Genomic DNA, 23478 nt, shown 5'->3' on the forward strand with positions numbered 1-23478 from the left:
TTATCTATTATCTGTTTCTGCAAGTGCAGTATTTCTATCAATATTTTTCATTATGTCAATTTTCACTTTTAAACTTTAAATCTGAATCTATGAGGCCGTAACAATGGCTCCAACTCTGGCTTCAAATGTCCAAATGATGTTTTGATGAAATCTGTAAGACCAACAGTCAGATGGTCAGAATGTGTTGGCTCTTAAATATTAATAATGCTTTTATGATACATTCCTTTTTTCATTTGTCATTCAGGTTGTTTTTTCAAACCTACTTTGGTTGTGTGTACTGTGTACATTGTAACATACCTATAATATTTCTATATTCTGTAATATATCTGTAGCGGCAACCTTCGGTCCTTCTCTGCTGCTTCTGTAGGACGTAAAGTTTCTGACTCGTGCTCTTCTTGAATTGCTTGTATGCCTTTCGGTAGAAAAAACGAGGCGAATGTAAAAAAGGAAAACATTTATTCTCCATACAAACTGAAAAATACCAAACAAATGCCTCTGGTGGGTGCTCCATTTACATTCCTTTTATGTTACAACGAAACCACAATAAAAACGGCGACGGTCAGAAAACTGTTGCTCCACGTCCTGCTTACTTGCCTAATCTTTTATCACCCCCTTGTGCCTAACACACTTCTAGTTTTCATCACAGAACAAATTACAGACAAGGTTCTGAATAGTATACATACAAGTTTTTTTTAAATAACCATTTTTAAACGGCATACATGCCAACCAGTGGGGCACCAGCAAAGCTGGATTGGGCACATTAAATCTTTTATAGGTGGTATAAATCCAGTCACTGTCCTCAGTAAGACCTAGGTATTTATAATGTGTGTTACCTCGTCCTCGTTGCTGGTTCGTCTGCATTATTCCCTTCCGTCATTCTGTGTTGTTTACCTCGGTCTCCCTGCATCTTCGTTCTGGTTTGTTTTGTTAGCTCTGCCCAGTTTAGGTTCCAGTTTCATGTTCCCCCGCCATTGCTGTTTGTATCCACTCCTGTTAATAAAGACTCACCTGCATCAGAGCTGCCGCATTTTGGGTCCTTTCTACTAACTCCACACGTCTGCCACACCGGACATGACAATTATAGCCTTACCCAAAATGATTGTATTAATTTTCCACCTCAAAATTCTGCACACAAAACCCCATAATGGCAAAATAAAAAACACTTGACAAAAGCTTGAAATTCTTGCAAATGTATTTTTAAAAAAAATGTAATATGTACATCATTGTTCACAGCCTCTGCTCAAACTGTTGTGGAAGCACCTTTGGCACCAATTAAAGCCTTATGTCGTTGCTCAAAGTCAAAGTCAAAGTCAACTTTATTTGTCAATTCTGCCACATGTACAGGACATACAGTGAATAGAAATTTCGTTACTCTCAAACCCTAGATGAAATAGCAAATGAACATTTAAATATAAGAGAGTGATTAAAAAATGCAAATAAAATTATTAAAAAGTAAAAATTTAAATAAATACAATACAAATTAACAAGAAAGCTATGCAATATACAATATACAATATTCAGGTAAGGGTAAATGACATTGAGTGTAAACCAGGCAGAGTAGTGCAAATAGGCAAATAGTGCAAATGGAGATTTAGTAATGTACAGTAAGAGATAGTATAACAACAAAGTCTTATGAGGTAGTGGCAGTCCAATGCTCCACAAAGTGACTGGTAACTGGTGCAGGCCAGTGAGTGAGTCAGAGAGTGTGTGTGTGTGTGTGTGTGTGTGTGTGTGACAGAGTTCAGTGAGACCATGGAGGAGAAGAGGGGAGAGGGGGCAGAATCGGGAGGGAGTTAAGCTTCCTGACAGCCTGATGGATGAAGCTGTCCTTCAGTCTGCTGGTCCTGGCCTGGAGACTCCGCAGTCTCCTCCCTGACGGCAGCAGCTTGAAGAAGCTTTGCATTGGGTGCGTGGGATCAGCCGCTATGCATAGGGCTTTTTTAGTGAGACGGGTGCTGTAAATGTCCTGGAGGGAGGGGAGAGAGACACCAATGATCCTCTCTGCAGCTCTCACTATGCGTTGGAGGGTTCTATGACAGGACGCATTGCAGGCTCCAAACCACACAGTGATGCAGCTCGACAGGATGCTCTCGATGGTGCCTCTGTAGAAAGTGTACATGATGGGGGCTGGTGCTCCTGCTCTTCTTAGTTTGCGGAGAAAGAAGAGACGCTGCTGTGATTTCTTGGCCAGTGCTGTGGTGTTGTACGTCCAGGAGAGATCCTCTGTGATGTGCACACCCAAGAACTCTCTCCACAGACGCTCCGTCAATGGTCAGAGGAGCATGTTGGGTGTGCATTCTCCTGAAGTCCACAACAATCTCCTTCGTCTTCTCCACATTCAGAGAGAGATTGTTGTCAACACACCACGTGGCCAGGCGTCTCACCTCACTTCTGTAGTCGGTCTCATCCCTGTTGCTAATGAGACCCACCACCGTTGTGTCGTCCGCAAACTTGATGAAGTGGTTGGAGCTGTATGATGGAGTGCAGTCATGGGTCAGCAGAGTGAAGAGGAGGGGGCTCAGCACACATCCCTGCGGGGCCCCCGTGTTTAAAATGATGGGGCTGGATGTATTACTGCCGACCCGTACTGCTTGAGGTCTTCCGGTGAGGAAATCCAACAGCCAGTTGCACAGTGAGGTGTTGAGCCCCAGCTGGACCAGTTTTTGAGTGAGCTGTTGGGGGATTATGGTGTTGAATGCTGAACTGAAGTCTATGAACAGCATTCGAACAAATGAATCTTTTTTGTCCAGGTGTGTGAGTGCTGAGTGGAGTGCAGTGGAGATGGCATCATCGGTTGAGCGGTTGGGCCGATACGCAAACTGGAAGGGATCCAGGGAGGGGGGCAGGACAGTCTTGATGTGTTTCATGACTAGTTGTTCGAAGCACTTCATCAGGATGGGAGTAAGTGCAACAGGACGGTAGTCATTAAAGCAGGAGGGAGATGACTTTTTTGGAACTGGAATGATTGTGGTGGCTTTAAAACATGTGGGGACGACAGCCTGGATGAGTGATATGTTGAAGATGTCTGTGAAGACATCAGTGAGTTCCACTGCACAGTCTCTCAGTACACGACCAGGAATGTTGTCAGGACCCGGAGCTTTACGTGCATTGATCCTGCTGAGGGATCTCCTCACGCTGTCCGGGGACAGAGTCATCACCTGGTCACCAGGAGGGGGTGGGGTCTTCTGTGCAGTGGTGTTGTTTTGGACTTCAAAGCGAGCAAAGAAAGTATTCAGCTCGTTCAGCAGGGGGATAGTGCTATCACAGGTCTGTGGTGGGGGCTTGTAATCTGTGATGGTCTGAATGCCCCGCCACAGGCTCCGTGAGTCTCTGCTGTCTTTGAAGTGATGAGATATTTTCCTGGAGTACTGTCTCTTAGCCTCTCTGATGCCACGGGAAAGGTTGGCCCTAGCTGTCCTCAGGCTCGCCTTGCTAGTATGATGCTAGAGCTTTGGCACACCTATTTGGGACAGGTTGTCCCATTTTTCTTTGTAGAACCTCTTGAGCTCCATCAGGTTGGATGCAAAGCACCAGTGCATAGTCTTTTTCAGATCTCTGCTGAGATGCTCAGCCAGGTGAAGTCTAGGCTCTAGCTAGCTCACTCAAAGACATTGACAGAGTTGTACTAAGGCCACTCTTAAATAACCATTTCAAACTTTTTACAGAACAAGCACGTGTTCTGCATCAAATTAGAAGTCACACAAATTATTTGTGCCACCAAAAAATCATTTCTATTAGATAGAGGAGCACATCACAGGTCTGATACCCGCAGGCCTGACAGCAGGAGGTGTAGCACTCCTCCTGCTTCCCACCTGGAGACAGTGTTTAAACTGTAATCTGCCTTTGGTTTTGACTTTCTGGCTAGCAACTTTGACATTCAGCAGTCATCTTATTGTTTTGACACACAAGACAAAGCAATCGACTGTACAACACACTAACTAAATAAGACAACACACTAACTACACATACCAAACACGCTTAATGTCTTACATCTCAAAATTTGGTCCCGCCGGTGCACCTGTCACCCCAGAGGGTTAATATCTTGGCTAACGGCTTCAGGTCATTGTCCTGTTGTAGAATTGCCCCAGTCCGAGACCCAGGGCATCAAGGTTGTCATTAAGGATGTCTCAGCACATCACTGCATTCATCTTTCCCTCAACCCTGACTAATCTCTCAGTTTCTGCTGCTGAAAAACATCCCCACAGCATGCACTACTGTAGGGATGATACTCACCAGGTAATGAGCGGTGATCGGTTTCCTCCAGACATCATGCTTGGCATTCAGGCCAAAGAGTTCAATCTTTGTTTCATCAGAGCAGAGAATTTTGTTTTTCATTCTCTGAGTCCTTCAGGTATCTTTTGTAAAACTCTGGTTAGGGCTGAAGGTAGACCTTTTACTGAGGAGTGACTTCCATCTGGGTGCTCCATCATACAGGCCTGATTTGGAGAGCACTGCAGAAATGACTGTCGTCCTTCTGTCTCTATACAGAGCAAGGCTGGAACTCAGACAGGATGAAGAACCCAGAGGCCTTCCTACCCCATTATTTCAGACTGGCCAGGCAGCCTACTCTAGGAAAAATCTTGGTGGGTCCAAATTTCCTCTATTTACAAATGATGTAGGCCGCGTTGCTCATTGGAACCTTAGAAATTAATAATTGAGAAATTATTCTCTACCCTTAATATAATACTATCTCAGAGGTCTACAGACAACTCCATGGCTTGGTTTATTTATTTAAATCTTAAAAACATGGTATCTAACCAGATGTGTGTCTTTGTCCTATCTGTCTATCTTGGTTAAAAAGGAATTTTTTCTTCCCACTATCACCAAAGCACCTGCTCATTGGGGGGGGGGGGGGGGTCATATGATAGTTTCCTCTGTTTTCTTTGTATTATTCTAGGATCTTCACCTTACAATATAAAGCAGCTTGAGGTAACTGTTGTTGTGATTTGGCGCGATATAAATAAAACTAAACTGAAATGAAATGATGTTTGTGCTCTGACGTGCATTGTCTGCTATGGGACCTTACATAAGCAGGTGTTTGCCTTTCCAGGTCCAACCAATCAGGTTCAACCAACTGAAATTACAAGTGGTTGGAAATTACTCCAGTCAAGTTGTCGAAACATCTGACAGATTACCAGTGGAAGCACCTGAGCTCAGTTCTGAGTATAATGGCAGAGGGAGTCAAAACTTTCTCATGCACATAAGCATTCACAGTCTTGGCCATGACATGAAGTGAAAGATGTCAGTACTGCACCGTATTTTACTGCACCTCAGTGTCTAAGGCCTCACTAAATAAAACCATGGAGATGTATGTAATAACCATCTGTACATAGTACTTTGGCTTTTTTTTATACTTTTTTTCTTATTTACTTTTACTATTTTTTTATTGTTTTCAATACATCACCCCCCCCCCCCCCCCCCCACCGATACCGTTCAGGTGTTGGATACTTAAAGTTCTTCTCATCTTAAACTACTTTAAGATACTTAAAGTTCTCGTCTTTGGGACGTTGTCTTTCTGGAGATTTCTGATTTCATTCTCATTTTAAGTTAATGTCAGGTTAATTTTCTCCATTTCTATCAGCACACCCTTGTTTTCTTCGTTAACTTTAACTGTTTCATTTGCATTTTTATTTCGACATTTTGTGTGATATTGGCCATTAATGCAAAGGATCATTTGTTCAGTTCTATTCGATTCTATTCATAAAGTACCAAATTCTAACAACAGTCACCTCCAGTCATTTTAAACACTGTTGAGTACACTGCTCCACCCAGTGATAAATACTGGATTATCCTGGCTCATCTCATGGAATAATTCATTTTCTGATATATTCAGAACAGAAAATGGTTTTGGCAAATAATCATATTTAAAGTAAAAAAACAAACAAAACAAAGCAAAGCAAAGAAAGAGCAGGTGTGGGTTTGAGTGTTTAACTATCCTAGGCCTGTCTCTTTTCTTTGTCTTTTTTTCCATCCATCCATCCATCTTCATCCGCTTTGTCCGGGGCCGGGTCGCGGGGGCAGCAGCCTAAGCAAAGAGGCCCAGACCTCCCTCTCCCCAGCCACCTCCTCCAGCTTGTCCGGGGGAATACCAAGGCGTTCCCAGGCCAGCCGAGAGATATAATCTCTCCAGCGTGTCCTGGGTCTGCCCCGGGGCCTCCTCCCGGTGGGACATGCCTGGAACACCTCACCCAGGAGGCGCCCAGGGGGCATCCTTGTCAGATGCCCGAACCACCTCAGCTGGCTCCTTTCGATGTGGAGCAGCAGCTGCTCTACTCTGAGCCCCTCCCGGATGGCCGAACTTCTCACCCTATCTCTAAGGGAGAGGCCAGCCACCCTTAGGAGGAAGCTCATTTCTGCCGCTTGTATCCGCGATCTCGTTCTTTCGGTCACTACCCACAGCTCGTGGCCATAGGTGAGGGTAGGGACGTAGATCGACTGGTAAATTGAGAGCTTCGCTTTTACACTCAGCTCCCTCTTCACCACGACGGACCGGTGCAGCGTCCGCATTACTGCAGCTGCAGCCCCAATCCGTCTGTCGATCTCCGGCTCCCTTCTCCCATCACTCGCGAACAAGACCCCGAGATACTTGAACTCCTCCACTTGGGGCAGGAACTTATCCCCGACCCGGAGTGGGCACTCCACCCTTTTCCGGATGAGAACCATCGCCTCAGATTTGGAGGTGCTGATCCTCATTCCCGCTGCTTCACACTCGGCTGCGAACTGTTCCAGTGCGAGCTGGAGGCCCTCACCCGATGAAGCCAACAGAACCACATCATCTGCAAAAATCAGAGATGAGATTCTGAGGCCACCAAAGCGAAAGCCCTCCGCCACTTGGCTGCGCCTAGAAATCCTGTCCATAAAAATTATGAACAGAACCGGAGACAAAGGGCAGCCCTGGCGAAGCCCATCACCCACCGGAAACGAGTCCGACTTATTGCCGGCAATGCGAACCAAGCTCTTGCAACGGTTGTATAGGGATCGAATGGCCCGTAGCAATGGGCCAGACACCCCATATTCCCGCAACACCTCCCACAGGACACCCCGAGGGACACGGTCGAATGCCTTCTCCAAGTCCACAAAACACATGTAGACTGGTTGGGCAAACTCCCATGCACCCTCAAGTATCCTGGAGAGGATAAAGAGCTGGTCCAGTGTTCCGCGACCAGGACGAAAACCGCATTGTTCCTCCTGTATCCGAGGTTCGACTAACGGACGAACTCTCCTTTCCAGCACCCTGGCATAGACTTTCCCAGGGAGGCTGAGGAGTGTGATCCCCCTGTAGTTGGAACACACCCTCCGGTCCCCTTTCTTAAAGATGGGGACCACCACCCCGGTCTGCCAGTCCACAGGTACTGCCCCTGATCTCCACGCAACATTGCAGAGGCGTGTCAACCAGGACAGCCCTACAACGTCCAGAGCCTTCAGGAACTCGGGGCGGACCTCATCAACACCAGGGGCTCTGCCACCAAGGAGTTGTTTAACTGCCTCAGTGACCTCGCCCCCAGAAATTGGCGGGTCATTCCCCTCATCCCCAGACTCTGCTTCCTCCTCGGAAGACGTGTCAGTGGGATTAAGGAGGTCCTCGAAGTATTCCTTCCACCGCCTGACAATTTTCTCAGTCGACGTCAGCAGCGCTCCGCCAGCACTATACACAGTGCAGGTAGAGCACCGCTTTCCCCTCCTGAGACGTCTGACGGTTTGCCAGAATCTCTTCGAGGCAGTCCGAAAGTCTTTTTCCATGGCCTCTCCGAACTCCTCCCACACCCGAGTTTTTGCTTCAGCCATTGCCCGAGCCGCATTCCGCTTGGCCTGTCGATACCTGTCGGCTGCCTCCGGAGTCCCACAGGCTAACCAAGCCCGATAGGACTCCTTCTTCAGCCTGGTGGCTCCCTTCACCTCTGGTGTCCACCATTTGGTTTGGGGATTACCACCACGGCAGGCACCAACCACCTTGCGGCCGCAGCTCAATGCAGCAGCTTCGGCAATGGAGACGCTGAACATGGTCCATTCGGACTCGATGTCCCCAGTCTCCCTCGGAATGCTGTTGAAGCTCTGCCGGAGGTGTGCGTTGAAGATCTCGCGGACTGGGGCCTCTGCTAGACGTTCCCAGCACACCCTCACTACGCGTTTAGGTGCACCAGGTCTGTCCAGCGTCTTCCCCCGCCACCTGATCCAACTCACCACCAGGTGGTGATCAGTTGACAGCTCAGCCCCTCTCCGAGTGTCCAGAACATATGGTCGCAGGTCTGCTGATACGATTACAAAATCGATCATCGACCTACGGCCTAGAGCGTCCTGGTGCCACGTGCACTTATGGACACTCTTATGTTAGAACAGGGTGTTCGTTATGGCCAAACTGTGATTAGCACAGAAGTCCAATAACAGAGCACCGCTCGGGTTCAGATCAGGGAGGCCGTTCCTCCCAATCACGCCCCTCCAGGTCTCGCTGTCGTTACCCACGTGAGCATTGAAGTCTCCCAGCAGGACATAGAGTCTCCAGGTGGAGCACCCTCCAGCACCCCCCCCCCCCAGGGACTCTAAGAAGGCTGGGTACTCTGAACTGCCACTCTGCGCATAAGCACAGATGACAGTCAGGACCTGTTCCCCGACCCTAAGGCGCAGGGAACAAACCCTCTCGTCCACCGGGAAAAACCCCAACGTACCGGCAGCAAGCCGAGGGGATATTAGGATACCCACCCCAGCCCGCCGCCTCTCACCAGGGGCAACTCCAGACTGAGACAGAGTCCAGCCCCTCTCCAGGAGACTGGTTCCAGAGCCCAAGCCATGTGTAGAGGTGAGCCCGACTATATCTAGCCGGTACCTCTCAACCTCACGCACTAACTCAGGCTCCTTCCCCACCAGAGAGGTTACATTCCATGTCCCTATTGCCAGTCTTGGCAGCCGGGGGTCAGTCCGCCAGGGCCTCCGCTCCTGGCCGCCACCCGGCACACAATGCACCCGACCCCTATGGCGCCTCCTGCGGGTGGTGGGCCTGCGGGAGGATGGGCCCATGTCTCCTCTTCGGGCTGTGCCCGGCCGGGCCCCATGGACTAAGGCCCGGCCACCAGACGCTCGCCCTCGGGCACTCTCCCCGGGCCTGGCTCCAAGGCGGGGCCCCGGTAACCCTATCCCGGGCAGGGTAAACTGTTCCCTCAGTGTCCTTTTCATAAGGGTCACCTTAAAATTTGAAGTATTATTTACTGTGATGTTTCATTTGGAGTAAGTGGAAATCTCACACATTCACTGTAGGTGAAGGTTTATCCAGATTTTTGGTACAAAGCTCATTCCAGGTGCATTTCAAGCATACTATCAGCACATAATTAGAATGATATACACACAGTGAATTTTAATTCTTTAGCAGCAGTCGCCCTAATGGTATATTAATATAATTTTGAAACACTTTTCTTGTGCTTATAATATGAGAAAAATATTTTTACACATACAAATCCTGATTTACAAGTACAAAATATTTATGACCACATTTTGAGCCCACATATATTGAGTTCAGTGATGCAGGTATTGGGGATGGTGCATAAGGCAGTGTTCACATGTGGAACCTGCCATCCTCTGTATACAGCACCTGGTGATTGTGTAAAAAAAAAAAACCTGCAGCTGAGCCTGCTTGTTCACTGTGACACAGTTTTCCAACATTCAGAAGAAGCAACTGCTATCACAACTGTACATCGATGAGGTACAATACGAATGCTACAGCAAGGAGGACCCACGCCACAGGGGAGATATTATCACCCTGACACGAGATTGGGCACCAAGCCCCAAGTGCAACTGAAGATGTGTTGAGTGCAAGAGCAGCAGACCTGAGAGATAGGATCATGTTGAAGCTGCAAACCTGGACCCTCTGTGACTGATTACCAAGACTACATGAAGTACAATCGGAAGGCCTACTAGAAGATATGACTGAAGCATTGCAGAGTATCCCTACATCACCGAAACTAATCAGCTGATCTACACCAGGGCAGCAGTGATCACAGACACACTTGAGTATAAGAATAAAGGCCACGAGGAGCAGTATCCTACATGGAGAAGGAGACTACAGCAGATCAAGCCAGTGAGGAGGCTTGATCTGCTGTAGAGCTTTCCTTCCTTCCTTCCTTCCTTTCCTTGTTTCAAATCATGCCAAAATGACTACTGGCCAATAGCATTAACTTCTACAGTCACGAAGTGCTTTGAGTTTCTGGGCATGGACAGGAAACAAGGAGTGATCTCCATCACTATGCTAAGAAGAAGAACGAGTCCTCTGTAGACTTCATTTCACACTTCCTTCACCTGGCCTGCATCACATTAGGGCTTGGATCACAATAGTAGAGACCAATAGCACAAGTCACCATCAAGTGCGGGATATACTAAGGAGATGCTCTGTCCTCACTGCTGTTCTGCATAGGCCCTCAGTGAGATCATTGACAAGACTGGCTACGGATACCAACTACAGAGTGGAGCAGTTGTCAGACACCTCCTGTACATGGATAACATCAAGGTGTATGCCAAGAGTGAACGAGACATTCACTGATCTACACCGCCAGGATATACAGCATCAGAATGTCATTCAGACTGGAGAGGTGTAGTTGGATGATAACAAAGAGAGGGAAGGTAGTCAGAACTGAGAGGATTGTACTAACAGAAGGGAACATCGAGGACAGCTACAAGTACCTGGGACTCTGTTAAATATACCCTAAGTAAAAGGATGGAGGCCGAGGACTAGTGAGTGTCAGAACCACTATCCAGGATGAGACAACAGACATCCAGATGGCCACAAATGGCCTCATCTTTAGTGAATACCTCAGGCAGCAGAACAATCAAAAAGACGAGCAAGGAGAAGAACCTCATGGAAGGACAGGCCCTTGAGTGGATGACATCCAGAAGTCCTAACAGTGGCAGGACAAAGCTGGACTGAAAGACAGCACAGAGGCACTAATCATGGCAGCATAGGAACAAACTCTGAGCATGAGATCCATAGAGGCTGGGGTGTACCACACGGGGCGAGACCCCAGGTGCAGGCTATGTAATAGTGATGGGATTTCTGGCTCTTTTTAGAGAACCGGCTCTTTCTGTTATAAATGGCTGTGTGCAGTGTTGAAATCTCCCAATTCTTTGAATCTTTGGGCTGAAGGAAGGACAATACTCGGTGTATTTATGCTCAATCAACAATCATTTATTTCCATACAATTCAACACTTAAGAGCATAAGGACCATCATGATGGGGAGACATGCCTGAAGAGGGTCACAGCAAGTCTCAAAATGGTGACGGGTTGCTCAGCTTTTTATAGTCTCTAGTGGCCCCCATCTAGTCGTAAAAGCCAAAACATCACATTCTTTCTCTGTTACAGCGCCTAAGTTATGACCTCGGCAGTTGTTTCTCTGCTTTCTGTAAGGTGGGGGTATGGAATGTGGTCTGTCTATCTCCCCTGTCTTAGACACAGAGTCTCCTGCTTACAAGCTTCTCTTCATGATTCAACAATTAAGCATGTAATACATTCACAGCAGATCAAGGATACAGAGTGATGCACACTTATCTAATAAACTAATATGTGAATATGTTCTGTTAACTCAAAAGTATAATGAGAACTAAACTACATACAGCTCACACACTCTATATTAAAGGGTATAATATGATCTACAGCAGTATCATACTTCAACTACTTTGATTACATATATAAGGTAACATATAATAACAGAATAATCTAATAGCAGGCAGGAATGGTGGACCGGAAGTGCAGAGTCCGGGGACAAACGTGAACTGAAAAACAGCTTTAATGCCAAACTCAAAGTAACAAACTTCAAAAGGAAGGAAGGAAGGACGGAAGGCAGGAAGGCAGGCAGGCAGGCAGCCTGTACTGAGATCTCTTCACTGGCTACCTTGTCAGGTTTGAGCAGATTTTAAGGTTCTGCTGCTCACCTACAAGGCTTTATATGGATTGGTACCTTCATACTGGGGTGGCTGTAGCTCAGGTGGCAGAGCAGATCAGCCACTTACCAGAAGGCCGGTGGTTCGATCCCAGGCTGCTCCAGTCTGCATGCCAAATATCCTTGGGCAAGATACTAACCCCATGTTGCTCTCCGATGCATTCATCGGAATGTGTATGAATGTTAGATACTAAGCACTTAGGCTTAGAAGAAGTGCCTGCGTTGAATGGGTGTGATTGGGTGAATGAATTAGTTGTATAAAGGGCTTTGAGTGCTCAGACAGAGTAGAAAAGCGCTATATGAGAACCAGTCCATTTACGGTTTACCAATCCTCTCTGACCCTTTGCACCTTTATGCTCCATCTCGTGTTCTACGATCTCAGGAGTCTGGCCTTCTAAAGGTTCCTACAGCCAGAAAAAAGACAGTTGGAGGGCGTGCTTTTTTCTTTTCGTGCCCCGTTTCTGTGGAACAACCTCCCTCAAGATATTAGGCAGGCATGCTCTGTGGAGGTTTTTAAAACTAAGTTGAAGACACATTTGTTCACCCCATCCTACATGTCTTAATTCTGTGGCTTTTAGTTTTTTAATTCTAACAGTTTTTAACTTGTATTGTGCTTTTACTTGTACTGCTATTTATCGCTTTTATTTATTCATCTTTTTAGTTTCAAATAGCTGTACAGCACTTTGTTTGAAAGCGCTTTATAAATAAAGTTGTTATTATTATTATTATTATTATTATTATTATTATTATTATTAATAATAATAATAATAATAATAATAATAATAATAATAATAATAATAATAATGTGTGTGAATGTAGTTATAAAGCACTATGTATAGAGAAAGTGCTTGTGAGAATGGGTGTGATTGGGTGAGCGCTTTGAGTACTCCGGGAGAGTAGAAAAGCGCTATATAAGAATCAGTCAATTTACCATTTAGTAGTGGAGAGCAGCAGAGTTGAGTATGTCGGATGCATCCATGAACATTTCGGCAAATCTTCTCTTCCAATGCCATACAGCTTATACAGCCAGGACAACCGCCTCCAGTTGAACATCTGCAAGACCAAGGAGCTGGTGGTGGACTTCAGAAGGAGTCAGCACAGAGACTACAAGCCCATTATCATCAATGGAGGTCCAGTGGAGACGGTACGGTCCTTCAAGTATCTCAATTTCCACATCTCCTCAGACCTGACATGGTCTGCCCACATTCAGGTCCAGACCAAAAAAGCTAGGCAGCGCCTGTATCACCTACGACAACTGAGGAAGTTCAGGGTCTCTCAAGTGCTCCTCAGGACTTGCTATGCAGGCGCTGTGGAAAGCATCCTCACACAGAACATTGCATCCTGGTATGGGAACAGCTGTGCCTAAGATCGAAAAGCTCTTCAGAGAGTGATCCATATGGCAGAACGCCAGCACAGGACTGCTTTCCCCTCCCTGTGGGACATTTACACCAGGAGATGCAGGTCTAGAGCAGCTTGTTGTTTGTTGCCGGGTGCTTCACTACAGCACTAGCTACTCCACCATAGGCTGGCTGTTATCACTGTATTTGACACTGATATAAGACACAGAACATGACTGCATTAACCTGCCAACACTTGTAATGACATTCATCATTCCAAGCTAACCCACATTATTCATTTTGTTTGTACATTTGGGATGAGCATTGTAGACTTCACTGCATGTGCTAACATACAGTCCTAAGACGTGCGTGTAAGTGGAGATTCTCAATAGTCCATGGCTGTGTGCATTATAAACAACTACACATCCACGTGGCTAAATGTGATTGGACTTTTGTCAGTAAGACTGCACATACCATTTCCATTTCCAAACACTAAATCTCCTCCACATTTCACATTAAATCTAATGTTAAGCAAAAGCTGAAGCTTTACTCAAGTAATTTTTGTATGCCTGTATGAGGCAGGAGAAGTTGAGGGATGGATGACAAATTCTAAATAAGACCTACGGAAAGGGGAGGTGAGCGGGAATGCCAGAGAAGCAACATTATTTTAAGTCTTCTTTACTTTAAGTCGACGGAGTATGTCTCCATAAGCCCTGAGCTCTGCTCAAAAGCACAAGGAAGCCTAGAAAGCCTGCTTTTAGTGTGCCTGGGAGAAATGTAAAGCATAATCTACTTTCCCTCTCTCTCCCTACTCTAAAGCATAACAACGAGCTCGAGAAGAGTGTTTGTGATGCTAATTCTGCAGGAATAAATATGCAACACAAAATTCAGATGCTTGAAGAGAGAAGAGATATGATGGAAAAAGAAACAGTGCTTTAGGGGGCTGCGAGGAGGGAGAAGACCGGCCTGTCAGCATACTCGGTCTATCGAGCGAGAGGAGAGAAAGGCAAATGAGAATGTGTTGCTGATGAAATAAGAGAAAAGGTTGAATGAACTAAGAACTGCCAGTCTTGGGTGTTAAAGCATTAACACCCTAGTTGTGCTCATCCAGTGTGCGATGGATGATTGTTGCGTCACTGGAAATACTGCACATGTGAGAATCTATGTGGTGTCAAATCCCACAGAAACACAGCTGGAGGCAGTGTGTTGCAAGCAAAGCCTTAATAGTGCAGGGTAAAGTACTCCACATATCTAAATAGCACTTGATGTATATGAGGATGCAGAGATGTGACACCGTTCTCTGTCAGGTAGTAGCACTGTTGTACATCCTGCCTGTGAGACTATTGCTGCTCCTTTTGTGCTACTGACTAACACCAAAGACTTGACCAGCTTCAGTGCTCATATAGTGTAAGTATGCTTACACCTTCCTCATTTGGAATCCAATCTAAACACTATTAAGATGTTTTGGCTCTCTCACTCTCAGAGGAAGGGGAAAATGACAAATGGGTCTAAACTGGAACCAGCACTGAGAGGGGAGGAAGAAAAAATATGAGAGTTTAACCTAATTTGAATAACCCAGATCTAAGATGATATACTGCAGAGCACAGAGTGTTGATAGCCCAATCCGTCAATCCGAGGGAAGGGGAGGGGGCTTAAAGAGGACAGAATAGGGCAAAGAGATGAAAGGAGGGAAAGGAGATCAGGATGAGAGGGGTGGAGAGGTGTAGAGGTGAGTGGTGAAAATGAGAGGAGAGGGAGGCGGGTGAAGGAGATAGCGGCTCTGTGGAGAGAAGATTAAAGCCACTTCCGTACCATATTGGCCCCGTTAATGTTTAACAAAACGCCCGAGCTCAGAAAAGATCATCTCCCCTCCCGTGATTCTTTTCAAGCCCTCTCAGGACCACACAAAGCAACGTCGCAGGAAGACACAGTGGGTGAAATATTTACAAAAGGCAACCATTTGTTTACGTCCCTGACGTGAATAATTGTGATGAATGTTTATTCATGCTCTATTGTTTATTGCTTCCAATCTGAGGAGAAGAGGACGCCTTTTGAACATCAGCCGAGACATCCAATTATGGAAGCGTGATTCTTTTTGTGCTACAGCAGGTTTGAGAGCAAGCCTTTTGTGGCTCGTCTTTCAAAGAAACAAGAAGCCCTCATTTCTTCTGCTTGAGGCGGAGAGGTGTCACCGTGTCTCCTAATTGGCTGACATTGAGCTTTCATGATAGGTTGGGAGCGCTGTGGAAGAGGAGGTAGAGATAAGACGAAAGTGAAGGAGAAAGGCCCAAAGGTATGCAGAAGAATTGCTGAAACAGTGAGCATCGCTTGGGAATCAACATGCTTCACTAAACATGATTTATACAGTTTCACTGGGTTCACAGTCAAAGTGGTACACGGAGAATGTGCATGTCTATAAGTACACAGGAGCTGAGAGATGGGAACTGAACATGTGTGATTAGAAGTAATATTGATCAGCATGGATAAACCACTGGTCCTTGAAGTGTACAGGAATATGCTTGATATGGTCATGTGAGGCGGAGCCAGTGACAAGAAAAGTGGCTCAAAGGGAGGCGGAGGTAAAACAGAGAACAGATTAATGGCCACTGAAGCTCGATGTAGGACAATCGGTTAGAGTTCAATAACGTTGGGTTTGGTAAAGAGCAGAATGGGTGTCCCTTAACAGGAAACCAAACCATTTACTTCCCTATTTACCAGCTATTAGCTTTTAGCACGTTCAGGACTCCCACACCTCCCCTGAAACAGGTCACACCTCCGGTTTTCTCTTGTGTTTATTTGAACAAGATGTGATCCTCGTCCCAAATCTGTTTGCTCTTCTTTCTGTGTAGGTTCTCTGTCCTAGCATTAGGACAGAAGTGGATTACTCTTTTATGTCTTTATTATTCTATTGTGTCTCTGGTTTCTCTTCTCCCACAAGTCTGTGGAATTGTTTGATAACAATTTACCTGAAACTGATGATATAGAACGGCATGTGGCCTCCTTCAACTCGCAGTGTAAAAGAATATAGATAAAGTGGCTCCTCTTAAAATCAGGAAAGGCAGCACTGTTAAATCCCTGGTTCACAGAAGCTATCTGCAGCTTTAGGCGAATGTTCTGCAAAACTGAGCGCCTGTGAAAAACCACAAAACTTGAGGTTCATAAGCGGCACTTAAAAGAACTATTATCTACGTTTAATGACATAGTGAAGCCACTTATTTCTCTAAACTACTTGCAGTAGTCCTATTAGTCAGTAGTCAAGTAGTCATATTAAATCTGTGACCCGCTCCTGCTTCTTTCACCTAAGAAATATTGCCAAACTTCGGACTATTGTCTCCAAAGCTGAACTGGAGATGCTTGTCCATGCTCATTTTATCGACTTTCATTGGAAATGTGTTTCTATCTGGCACCCTGGGAATTGCCAACGTTGGCTGGAGGTTGATGAGAATAGCTGCACAGACATAAACATCTTAGCAAATAGTCAATTTGTTCGTGAGCACTTCAGAAAAGCAGAGCTACTTTGGTGAGGGAAGAATTGTTACTGTCACAGTTATTATTATAGAGCACTGTATACAACACACCTGATTCACCCATTCATGCAAGCACTTGTTTCTATGTTTAAGTGCTTTCTACCTAACATTCATACTTTGACGGATGCATCGGAGAGCAACTTGGGAAAGAGCCAGGAATCAAACCACCAACCCTCCAATCAGTAGATGATTGGCTCCTGAGCTACAGCCACCAGAGCATTTCGGAAACACGTTTGTGATCAACAAGTACAGAACACAAAGTCTTGAAATTCGTCCCACATTGACACGATTGCATCACATCATTGCTGCACGTTTGCATCTGTAATGTCGACGACATACCAAAGCACTTCTATCGGCTGACGAGGGAAGTCCTCTGAAATGCACGGGAACACATATCTGTCAATTACTGCTAGTGATAAGGAATTAATTGGCAAATAGATTATTTTCTCAGTGTTGTGAATGGAATGCATTTGACTGATTATGACAACTTTTAATGTCATCATGTATCTTTTCCTCTTTTGCTGGCAGAAATTGGCATCCATTCAAAGCTTTCATCGACCAGCAGGAACATCAGCCTTCATCTTATCATTAGCAGGCAGCACTGACTCCTACATTACGCCTGACCAAACTCATTTCAAAGTTGCTTTATGACCTCTACTTTCATTCTGTCTCCTGCCCAGGCCGCTTTAATGGCTCTAAAGTTGATTAAGGTCAGTAGGTAGATAATCGTCTGCTATGGCCTTACAGTAAATACATCTATTGCCACAAGGCTTTGGCTGCCTTCTTCCTCTGCTTGAATTTCTGAAGTGCTTAGTATTGATTCCAGTTGCAGTAAGTACAGAACACCTCTCTAAATCAGGCTGTGTACTGGACTGTTAACCAAATACCAAACCGTGTTTGACACAGTAACATCCATACGCCCTAATCAAATACTGATGTGAAACTATGATGTAATATGACTCTGTCTAACTATGTGACCAATAATTCAATTCAATTCCAATTCTGTGTTATTTATATAGCATCAAATCAAAACAACAGTCGCCTCACGGTGTTTTATATTGTAAGGTAGACCCTACAATCATACAGAGAAAGCAGGGAAAACCTCAGATGGCTCTTTATGAACAAGAGCTTCAGTGACAGTGGGAAGGAAGAACTCTGGGAGGGGCAGAGGGACAAAGACATGATGTGGAGTGGTGTGTAAGCACAAAGTCAGAGACAACCAGTGCATCATGGGAATCCCCCAGCAGCCTTTTGGAGCGTAACCAAGGGAGGATTCAGGGTCACCTGATCCAACTATATGTTTTATCAAAAAGGAAAGCCTCCCAAACCCAAACTGGCAGCTGGTTCCATGGCTCTTTAGGATAAGCTGGGACCTTGTATGTGTCATGGTCCTGGGTCGTTGACCCAGCGTTTTGTGTTTTGTGATTATTTCCCTCTGTTCTAGTTATTCTGTGTCCTCCCCCCTTGTGTCCGGTTCGGGTTCTAGATTTCCTGTTTTGTTCTGAAAGTCTGTGTCTGTTGTCATTGTGTTCAGCTTGTGTCCTCCAGTCATCATGTGTATTCAGATCAGCTGTTCTTCCCTCCTGTGTGCGATTACCTGATTACCTTGTGTGTGTATATTTAGTGGGTGTCGGTCTGTGTTTGTTGTCGGCTCGTCTGCACTCATCCGTGTATTTCTGCGTTAATCTACATTCATCTGCGTTCTATGGTGTTCCTGTCTCTGCGTCTCTCTGCCCCGCACCCCTTTGTATGGTCCCAGGTTTGTCACTTAGTTTCTCCCAGTTTAGGTTTCCGTTTGTAATTACTCGTGCTTCATTGCCTGTTTTTGCCACTACCACCCTGTAAATAAAACGTCATTCGTATCATCAGTTTGCTGCATTTTGGGTCCTCCTTTTCCTCCACACCACACGGCTCCCTCCCCCAGCCGTGACAGTATGTGAGGATAAGAGTTTAAATTTCCAATCTGGATATAATCAAATAATCTGAATACAAATAAGCCCCTCCCATCCACCATTTGAGTGTACAGTGCAGCAAGTCTGTTAAATTCCCAGTTAAACCAAAAATGCAAAGCAACTTTTTTGGGTCACATGCTCTGCATGGCACATAACTGTGATGATTTTCAGCTACAAGCTGGGCTCATCCTCTTGAAGAGGCTCATTTAGTAGAGAAGGAGGCTATGATAGAATGAGTGTGAGGGAAATTAAGAGAGGAGAAAATGAAAGCAACAACCTGGGGTTGCTAATCTGCCATGTAGGCTGACAGTGTCTTAATCCCAGCACAGTGGAGGAGTGTGTGTGAGATGATCCTGCGAGATAACAGAATGGCAAATTGGAAAAGACACATACTGTTATCCACAGAGGGGCTCCACATCTCTAAAAAAAAAACACTTAGGAGGATGATCAAAGTAGGTTAATTGAAAATTTCACTTGTTCCGTATCTCTCATCTAACCAACACTACCTCCAGATGAATCTCCCGTGGCGCTGTAAGATGACAGAGATGTTATATTTAGATGTAGAGCAACAGCCTGTTGGCAAGAAACGGTTGTATGAAAATGCTCGAAAAAATAATCTTCAAATCACGTTGAGAGCGTGACTAGCTGAGTCTTTGAACAGACTGAGAGGATGCTCCCCCTCTGAGACTCCCCCAGCTGCTCATTCTGACACTTAATGCCACAGCCAGAAAAAAGCTCAGGCTTTCTGTGTTTGGCATTGAAAGAATATGCTGCACTGAAGGGGAATCTGGAGTCTTTAGCCCTTTAAGTCAATCAGTGTTGTAGTTTAACCTGCAGGATTTTTGAGTAAATATATGTCAGCATATGTCTGCCATTGAAAGAAAGACTCTTTCAATGGCAGACATATGCCATTGAATATAATGTCTTGATGCACGCTCAGTCATCCAGGTAAGGAAATCCCAAAAGGCTGATTCTGTTGTCAGTGGGAGAAACGTTTCGAGCAGGTTTCTGACCTTATGAACAGAACCTTTGCACAATGACGGAAACTGACTAAGAATGGACTGTCAGGTCAGTTTCATGAAGCTGTGATGAACACTCAGAGAGCTGAGGAGTAGCTGCAATCACAGCATTAGATGTTCTCGTAGCCGCCCTTCCGTTCCCTTTCATGTGCATGGCCTCTGTCACTCCCTGTTCAGTCATGGATTGGCCTCCCAACAGCCTGGAGCTACACATTGTTGAGGCAACGAAAAGAGAGAAAAGATCCAGAGAGGAGCACTGAATGACCTTCAGGATGCCTGGACAGCTGAAGGCTTCTTATCGATTATCGACATTTATGCTTGCCTGGTTTTCAATAAATCACAACATTGCAAATGTCTTGAAAGGCAGCTCCAGACTTGTTCCCACTACTGTAGTGTGTAGTGTACCCAGTCCAGCAACCATCAGCCTTGTGTAAATGCTCATTTTTGTGAAAAAATACATTTTCCTTCACACCTGATGACAGTTTGCACTGACAGGTCAAGTTATCGTAATAAAGGAAAGGAGGTAAGAGATCTTTGTGTGCCCTATCCTACCAGTGCCAAAACTATGACAGACAGACTGAATGTAGCAATAAAGTGCAGGTGACACCACTCCGATATTAGCAGCAGTGAGTGAAAAGTCCACAAATGACTCCAAAAGGACCAAAGGGAACAAAATAATCATAAATTGGATCAAAAGCATTATAGAAGAGAAGGGGCAGAGGAAATCTTAAAGAACCGTGCCATCCCGAGGTGGAGGCTGTGAGCTGTGGTTACAAACACCCACTGGTCTGGACCCAGCAGCACTCTGTGTCCACCACATTCTCTTTGACTGGATGACTGCTGTATTTTTACTTGGGCTATACCTGTAAGACGTCAGGTGTCTGTCAAAGTTGAATCAAATGCATTAGTTAGTATTTAAACTAAATCAAGACTAAAATTAGTCCCGAACATTTTTCTGGTATTATTTCTTTGATTTTCTTTTTAAACATTTCAGGAACAACTGTGAACAGGAGCACTGAGCCTGGTGAAAACTGGAGGTTTCAGCTGTTCTTGGTCATCCTAACCCTAAACCAAACACACCAGTGTGAAGCTGTCAAAAGTCCCATCATGGAAAACTCCTAAACTATCAAATAATTAAATAGAACAAGTACACACACCCACCTGCTTCTGTACTACTAGAAAACACACACACACACACACACACACAGTTGCTCTGCTCTCACAGTTCATTTCACTGCTGGATAATTACAGTGTGTCTTGCTGTGTGTGTGTGTGTGTGTGTGTGTGTGTGTGTGTGTGTGTGTGTGTGTGTGTGTGTGTGTGTGTGCGTGCGTGTGCTGTGTGTGTGTACTGTGCCCCACACTTGCACACATGTGCTTTGATAGACAATGACAGACAGCAGAAGCAGAGCACCAGCAGGGTTCAACAGCGCCTGGCTTCTTCACTTTCACTTGTGTTACTGTGTTGCATCAGCTTCTATTACAACACACACACACACACACACACGCACGCACGCACGCACGCGCGCGCGCACACACACACACATCATGATGAAATCTGAGCAAGTTCAAGGTCTTAAATAAGGACACAGATCAGTTTTTACTGTGTTTGAGTGGGATACAGCTAGAACTGCATGCTGCACAGCGTTATTCGAGTGTGCTGGCAGGCAGAGCTGATAATGTGGAAGAAACAACAGGAGCACAGAGAAAGCAGTGATGGAGACAAGTGCTGGTACCACAGTTCAGTGTCTGACAGATCTGTCCTCATTATTTTAACCTATTAGTTTGTTACAGATTTATTCAGGCGATAGACTTCAGTCTGGGTATAAGTGACTGAGTCACCCAGTCCTGGATGAGGAAGTCATGAAGTCCTGGATCAGGATCCAAATGCCGACTGAAGATAGAATGTTTTATTCAGTGCCAGTGAGTCTCACACAGTGCCGGCAGGTTTGGAGAACTTTCCTGTTAATAAATGAGCACTTCTTTTAAACACTTTATATTTGCTCTTGTTATCTTTGTCTAATAGTAAATTTGTTTCCAGATCTGAAACATGACAAATATAGAAAACACTAAGAACTCAGGAAGGGACTTCACTGTTTACACGGAGTAATGGCTGTAACAGCTCAGCTGTCTGCTTCACGCTGGCAGCTGAGTTGATTCTCCTTCAGCTGCTCGTCACTGATCTGACTTTGTAGCCTGCGTTCACACTGTGTCATTTTTGGAACTGTTCATATTTTGCACTGCTTATGGTAGAAGGCTGGTCCAACTGAAGCTGGGGACAGTTTGCCCCTTTGCCCTGTCAGCACCATGCTAATTTCCCCTTAGTAATTTGAGCCTGTAAAGTCACTTTGACAGTGATTGCATGTGTTTGCAAAAACAGAAATACATTACTATGAATAACACAGATGTGAAGCTTGTGTTGAGAGTCCAGCAAAAACCTCTTAAAGTAACATCAAGTACACGGCTAAGATTAAAACTTGGAATTTTAATGCTATGACCCGAGTGACATCAGCCAACATGTTCATGTCTACTGCGAGCTCCCGGCCCTCGTCAGGAACGCAGTTTTAACCAACACGATCATGCCTTCCTGAATCTCACCAGTGAGGCAAAGTTAGAGCACTCCAAATGTAATAGTGCTGCTAATCACTTCATGAAAACACAGCAGAATAATGTGGGATACAACCCGCAGTGACACAGTCGTGCCAGCATCACCTCTCCAGCCTTCAAATGCACACTCAGCATCCCCTTTTAGCCAGTGCAGCCAGTACAGCCACACAGCAGCACCTGACGCCCTGTGAGCTTCATTGCTCCACAATAATAGTTTTAAGAAGACCTTCATACTGACACAGAGGTTTGTGTTTTCTAATGTTGTGTCATGGCTCGCTCTGTATTTACATGAACAGCTCCTCTGTGGTTGGATAAATCCACCAAATGTCGAGGTTGCTAAATAGTACAAGGATGGCAACAAGGCTAACACATAAACTGTCATGAAATGAAATTGAAGAAAGATTCATGTATTTGTGTAACTCTGTGGCTCCACACGGTGTTTCAGCTTCACCTTTATGATTTCATTCCCGCCTCGTCCTCCAGTGTTCGGTGGTCTCTTCCAACCTTTGCTTCTCCTCTATTTTATTCCATCCCGTCACTAATTAGCCTAAGCCTCCTTCCTCCATGTCTGCTTTGCGTCCTTGTCTTCCTGATGTCCTTCCTTGACTTTGTTATTGAGATGCCTAAAACTGCTGGTGGAAAAACAAGACTTATAAAATAATCTGGGCACAGACTCGCATGTCAGCTAAAGCTCTTTCCACCCAAACAATCAGTGTCACGGCTGCTCCGTCCTGCTTTTGTCTTCCTCTCTCCTCCTTCTGTCCTTTGGTCTGCTGTCCTTCATTTTTTCTTTTGTTGATTCATTTATTGTTGTGCATTCTTTATTTTCTCTGACCCCGGGTACATCACACAATACTTTATTTATATTTTACCTCATGCTAATCAGTCACATCACTTCTACACATTGTACAGCAAGTAGACACAAAACACTCTGTAACACAACGCAGAAGTTTGAGTCCATAAAATGAGAACGTTTCTATCCACAGTACTAAAACAAAGAACATGGAAACCCCTCTAAGGTTTGATGGTCTTCCAGAGAACCACAGTTCTGTTGTGGACAGGGCAGATGAGAGCTGGCTCCCAGCATGCTTTGCAGGATGAAACCAACACATTTGGAG

Source organism: Rhamphochromis sp. 'chilingali' (assembly GCF_963969265.1).
Source record: "Rhamphochromis sp. 'chilingali' genome assembly, chromosome: 13".
NCBI lineage: Eukaryota > Metazoa > Chordata > Actinopteri > Cichliformes > Cichlidae > Rhamphochromis > Rhamphochromis sp. 'chilingali'.